Source organism: Punica granatum, chromosome 7 (assembly GCF_007655135.1).
Source record: "Punica granatum isolate Tunisia-2019 chromosome 7, ASM765513v2, whole genome shotgun sequence".
NCBI classification, from domain to species: Eukaryota; Viridiplantae; Streptophyta; class Magnoliopsida; order Myrtales; family Lythraceae; genus Punica; species Punica granatum.
In genome coordinates this window covers 18,631,854-18,638,888 of record NC_045133.1, presented here as the reverse complement: position 1 = coordinate 18,638,888, position 7,035 = coordinate 18,631,854, and the positions used below count along the sequence as shown (strand labels likewise).

At 40.0% G+C, this 7,035-nt stretch overlaps 1 pseudogene; it reads right to left on the bottom strand.

The window, feature by feature from the left end:
• Positions 1-2,807: 2,807 nt before the first annotated feature.
• On the bottom strand, positions 2,808-6,502 carry LOC116214464 (annotated as a pseudogene).
• Positions 6,503-7,035: the final 533 nt, after the last annotated feature.

Here is a 7,035-nt window from a genome sequence, read left to right as displayed (position 1 = left end):
GCTGGGCCTCGGAGGAAGTGATCCGGGCCTCGGAGGAAGAGAATTGGGCCTCAGAGGAAGGGAGCTGGACTGCAGGCCGAGCTGGAATATTCTCCAGTTCTGCGGGCCGATGATCAGAAGAAACGGGCTGGACTGCTGAATTAACTTCGGGCTGGGCATGTCCTGATTCATCATTGGGCTGAACTGATATGAATTTATTTTCTAGCTTATAATTCTCCCCCTTGCTTCCATAATCTGAACCGGGCACAAAATCCAAGAACAAGGGTGTGTCATTCTTGTCAATAATTCTATTGTCCAACCTCTCTTGAGAAAAAGGAAAGTGTCCTCAAAAAATTTCACATCCCTAGAGACAAATATTTCTCGTGTTTTCAAATCATATAAGCGCCAACCCTTCTTACCGTATGGGTATCCCACGAAAATACACTTACGTGATCTTTCTCCAAATTTGTCTGTTACGCTTGACCTATTATGTGCGTAGCAAAGACAACCAAATACTCGTAGGTGAGAATAATCAGGTGGTTTATTGAATAACATCTCAAACGGAGTTTTACCCGATAAAATCGATGATGGCGTTATATTGATGAGGTATGTAGCAGTGGTTACACATTCTCCCCAAAATCGTGTTGGAAGACTTGCCTGAAATAAGAGTGCCGTGCCACGTTTAATATGTGGCGATGTTTCCTTTCTACTCGCCCATTCTGTTGTGGAGTATAGGAACAGGAAGTCTGATGTATGATGCCACGTTGTGAGAAGAAATTTTGTATTTCTTTGGAGAGAAATTCCGACCCATTATCAGTCCGAAGAATTTTCACTGATCTTTCAAACTGATTTTGTACCAGATTGATGAATCCAATTAGGTTATATCTGGCCTCGGCTTTATCACGTAAAGGGTATATCCAAATAGCTCGACTATAGTCATCAACAATCGTCATGAAGTAATAAGCCCCAGAAAGTGATTTAATTTTGTATGGCCCCCATAAATCACAATGAACTAATTGGAATAAATAGCTCGCTTTATTGAGACTTATTGGAAATGGAGAACGAGTTTGCTTTGACCTATAGCAAACATCACAGTCCTTATGACAACTGGAATTAGATGTAATACCCTTAAAAATAAGACGACGTGACGGGTGCCCCAAACGGTTGTGCCAAAGCTCATTGTTTTCAAATGTGACTGCGGAAGCTATGACTGACGATGATGACACACGCCGTAAATAGTAGACCCCCCCGACCATTTCACCCACTCCAAACGTCTTCCTCGTGGTGAGGTCCTGTAATAAGCACATGTCACCATGAAAAATCACCCGACAATTAGAATCAGTGGATAATTGAGCAACTGATATTAAATTGCACTCAAAAGATGGAACTAGTATGACATTCGATAAATTGAGATCCCCAGCGATATGAATGTTTCCTTCCTTAGTGGCAAGAATAGAATTGCCATTAGGAAATCGAACCCTGAAATTCTCAATAAGTCGACTAGAATTAAATAAGTCAACCCTTCCTGTCATGTGGCGCGAAGCACCCGTGTCAATAATCCATTGATCATTTGGATTAATGGAAATTAATTTATTACCGACAAGAGGCTCAGCTGAGTGATTATCTCTTCCGACTATGTCCAGAAGCTTCTCGAACTGGGCTGTGGACAGCTCTGAAATTTTGCTGGGCTTCGGACCAGAGCTGGCGGCCTGGACTGCATTTGAACGGGCCTGCAGATTACTCTACCCAGTCGCTGCATAACTCGGCCCATGTTTCTTTTGCTGCTTGGACCCGCCTTTGCCTTTGCTCCTGGGCTCCCAATCCGTGGGCTTTCCGTGAAGTTTCCAGCATGTGCTGCGAGTGTGGCCCATTCGGTCACAGTGATCACAGTAAGGTCGTCCTCCGATCGTGCGTCGGGTTGATTTGTTCCAGCTCCCTCCTTGACATAATATACTGCTGCCTCTGGTCCCGACTCATGTCCACGAGCCACAATCTTTTGTCGCTCCTCATGAATCACCATGTAATAAATTTTGTTAAGAGAAGGAAGTATATCAAGACTCAGGATATTGGAGCGCACCATACCGAACTCCGGGTTGAGCCCCATGAGAAATTGATATGCTTTTTCTTTCTCGCGATGTGAAGTCACGAATGCTGCCGCCGCACAAGTACAAGTAGGAGCCGTGAGAAAATTCTCTAGCTCATCCCACAAGACTTTGAGATTGGAATAATACTTTGCGACGGTTTCACCTTCCTGTCTCATCAGACATAAACGAGATTTCAATTCATATATCCTTGCTTCGTTACCTTCCGAAAACCTCTCTTTGAGGTCATCCCAGAGAGTCTTCGCATTTTCGATACATGCGACACTCGATTGCAAATCTTGATCGAGAGTATTGGTTATCCACGCCACGACCATCGAATTGCACATGATCCATTGCAATTCATTGGCATCTCCCTCAGCTGGTTTTTGTACTGAGCCATCGATGAACCCAAGCTTATTCTTTGCTCGAAGTGCATTAGTCATTAGCCTGGACCAAGTGAGATAATTCTCACCATTCAAAGTGCAAGCGATGATCTTGATTCCTAGCGCATCGGATGAGGTGACAGTATAAGGTGAAACAGCGATGATGGATCCCATTCCTACTCCAGTGTTTGCTTCCATGGGATAATTGGAGAATAAGAAACGAATATCAACAAGGATTTGATCGGTTTCAAGGCTTTGATGCTCTGATACCATGTGAAAAGAGGAGAATCGATTGAATTGAAGGTGATAATCTTTATTGATGTGACAACCGTATATATACAAAATAACTCATTGATACCTACGGTAAGTAAATCAAAAAGGATACTGTATAAACTATACAAAGAATATCCTAAGAATATCCTAGAATATCCTAAGAATACAAGAAGATTCTAATGTAACAAATCTCGGAGAATATGTGGAAATATCTCGGAAATCATATATGTGGAAATATCTCGGAAATCATGGCATATCCCGTAATATGATTCGCTGGGCTTCTTAGGCTACCTAGGAAATTAAATGCCGTGCTTATATCATTGTAATAAGGGAGATCAGGCAAAGAACGTTGAAACTAGGAGGACGAGGGGTATATCCCGGTGTACTGGATGCAGTATAGCCGTGGTCCTGGTGTTGTCAAGCGGGACTCCAACGCCAGTGGAGTAAGCCCTAGCAGCAATGTAATGTTGATCAGGTTGTTGGTCGGCCAGCTATGCCTATCGATGGTCTGGCCAGGGGATATGGCAATGTAATCAACGGTCAGCGGCTTATTGTAGTTACCATCAGATCCTACGATTATGAGCTGATGGCTTTTGATGGAGAAGAGCAGAATGATGTTCATGGCAGCATTGACTATTTGGAGTGAATACGTCTTGCCATTGTCCACCATAAGCCGAAAGGTATCTGCCACCAAAAGAGATATTCAGTAGTCAAACATTCGATTATGGATCAAACAATATGACAGCACAAGATATACCAGACTCCGAGCAAGGATAGAGGTCACCCGGTTGCCCATTAATGGTGAAAGCATCAGAAACATTCGGGTCTCCTCCTGAAGCGAGGGCATCCCGCGAAACTTCCATTACATCTGCTTTCCACCATTCCCCTGCATTTCGAAATCAATTTTATAAATTTTTGTGTGGATATGATTATCTAATTTTATATCTGGTGGAGTTCATGAATCGTGAAATTTCCGTACCTAATATGATAGGCACCTCATCGTCAGGCCGGGGAAATAGGTGTGGATGCTCGGGCTTTGGGTTGACAATGATAGCCCCGTATACCGTTGCTCTTGACCAGTTGCTGTGAGCGTGCCACCACACCGTTCCTTCCTTGGTGGAGAATATGATTTTATACGTGAATTTAAAGCCAGGCTGAATGGGGCACTGTGTTATATGCTCAGGACCGTCCGACCATGGATTACTTGGTTGTTTCAACCCATGCCTGCCAACAGAATATGACCGAGTTTATACTTCGAGTTTTTCCTACTGTATTGATTCTTTATGCAGAATTAAATCTGAGATAATAGTACCAATGAATGGTAATGTTATATCTCCCTTGTTGTGAACTTCTACATAGATAGTTTCTCCTTTGGTTACTCGTAGAGTTGGTCCGGGAAATCCTCCATTTACAGTGAAGATGTTCATCGTCTCGCACAATCGGGTGTATGGAGCTTCTTCCACCTACAAAACCATCGAAGCAAACCCCCAAGGGAACGAAATACACTAATTTAAAAGCGTAATGCTGTACAGTTGTATGTTTTCTAATACTTCATATCACAATGCGATATATCAAGATATAGCGATACTCACAACGAAGTTATGAATCGTGGAAGCTTCACACCTGAGAGCAAATAACAGAAAGGACGATATCTTCCATAGGATGGACCACGAGGAACTCCTTTTGTAAAACATTTCATACACATGAAAATGACTGCGGCACTTCTAATCTTTTTGCCAACACAGCAGTTTCCTGGTCCAGGCATGCACCGCTGCGGTCATTTGGGATAAAAACATGTATGTTGGCAAGTGAGTAGTCGACGCAATGGCCTTCATAGCATGAAAAGAGAAGGTGGGTGTCAAGTGGACAGAAGATGATGGCTAGGTGTAGGACAAGCAAGGATTGAGGAGGTGTCTACATGTCGGCTTTCGATGCGAGGTGACGTCTTACTCAGATGTCAGGCTTGCTAGTGAATATTCCCACATGTGACCGTTACAAAACATTGGACAACCTAGCCAAGTCAAAGCGTAATAGCACGACTTTAGAATTCTATAAAACTGATATTAGCAGCAGAGTGGAAAGGATTAGGAATTGAGGAATATTATCTTGAAATATGATTGGGTATTACATTGAAAATCTCACAACAACGATTTCACAATAACAATTATATTTTATTTGTGTAGTGAACAAAATAGACAGAATGTTATGGGGTGAAAATATCTTTTTTTTTTCGTGACGTGTGTTGTATAATGTTATTTTCCCAATTCATAAATATCTATAGAATTACATATGATGCGATTTTTTTTTTCTAACGGAAACTATATGCCTAAATTATATGATCTACTGAATCAAAAAGTAATTTACAGCCAACACTTTGGCTTTTTAAGAAAGTCCAATTTGCATATGCTAGCATATTGAGGCTAAGAACCTCGTTCAAGTTTATATCAAATTAGGAAATAAAGGCGATTGCTAGAGGCCGTTTTTGAATTGGTCAGTTTATCAAATTTATTATATTTTATTTATTTTAGGTCCCTCAAGTTGTCATTCCTAGAAAACTATTCAAAAGAAACAGCCACTGTCAAAAAACCATGTTGGATGGAAAGGAAAATAGACGGATGCGGATGGAATTTTTTTTTTTGTAACATATGGTGAAATTATTTCATTTTATGCTACAAAGTGAAAAAGATTAAAAGATCGTGTTGTACAATGTTGTTTTCCTTTATGGATTTAAATGAGTACAAAAAGATTCGAATACCATATATAGAAGCACGAGTCCTTTTATCATAAAAACAAAAAACAAAACTTTTTGGTTTATTAGACCATATGATTTGGGTATGTAGTTTTGTCAAAAAAAAAACTCATATCACATGTAATTGTATAAATATTTATGGTTTTGAAAGAGTTCTAATTGGTTCTAATACCATTTATAGTAGCACGCTGTCAAAAAAAAAAAAACTATTACAACAATCTTCCCAGAGAAGATAATAGTCAAGCAAATGGGTGATACCATGTAAGTACTATAGATAACTTTCCAAAGAAGTGGATATTATGTTGTAATTCATGTAGTCCCATGAGAGCTAGATTTTCCACCATATGCACCTGCGGTTGATCGCGTCGATCTTGTTCAGTAGTTACACACCTAATAATCACGAACTACTAATCTATATAAAGACATTGCATACTCACTCATGTACGAGACATATCATACTTCTTTTCAACTATGAAATTGAGTTCTTAATACGTCCAATTGTGTAGTTCAAAGTAATATGGAAAAGAAATCAGTGGAGTTCATTACAATGGCGTACAAGAGCTGTGGTTGGATAGGCTATTAGCGAAGATTCGAAAATTGACTCATTGCATTTGACTGGAAAGGCCATGGACCAATGTTTCTACATGATGATTATCATCCTCGACGAAGTGGATCTTGTTCTTTTGATGTGGATCCCTACTACAGTGTTCAATGCAAGTCAAAGTTCCTAACGTCTAAGCAAGAGAAGTGATTAAGTTAGGGTGCTTGGACGACATTTTACTAGAACTACTCAAACAACCTGTTGTTTGTTTGAAAATGAAATGATGGGCAATGGTTGTTTGGGTTAGGAATTGTTTTATGATTTATGATTTCTATGCCAAACAACCATAGTCGGCTATTTCTCATTCGCACATTCTCTACTTGTTTGAATAGTTCTTCTGAAAGATGTCATCCAAGTAGTCGAACTCAATAACTTCTCTTGCTTGGATGCTGGAGAAGCTCTCACTCGCATCTTCAACAGTGTTGGAGAGATCCATAACGGAGCAACGACATCTACGTTGTTAAGGACAATGCTCACATGTGGAAAGTTCAGGATGGCTCAATGCTAAGAACCAACTCGAGGGAAGCTGTTATGCTCCATGGTAACAAATTTTATTTAATGATTTTTTTTTCTTTCTCCATATGCTTTTGAATGTCAATTTACTACACAATTAGGTAATCAAGCGCCCAACCTATAGCTAAAATTTAATATCGGTTGTTTGGCTTAGTGTTTTATTCTATATTTATTTATAAGCGTGTTTGCAGTTATGTTTCCTTATTTATAATTTCTATAAGCGAGTTGATCCAATTTTCTTGTTAGAAGGATATATAAGAATGTAGGGATCAGGTTTGAAGCTTGATCAAATTTGTTTTTTTAACCCACCAACGTGGCACTAAACAGTGTTCATCCAGCATAAAATTTCCTATGGTACGAGAAGGCATTATGAATGGCTACTCGAATTAACTCAGATAAAACTCATAGCACATGATCTTCTCACTGCACTATATGGGAAATAATGACATGTTGAAT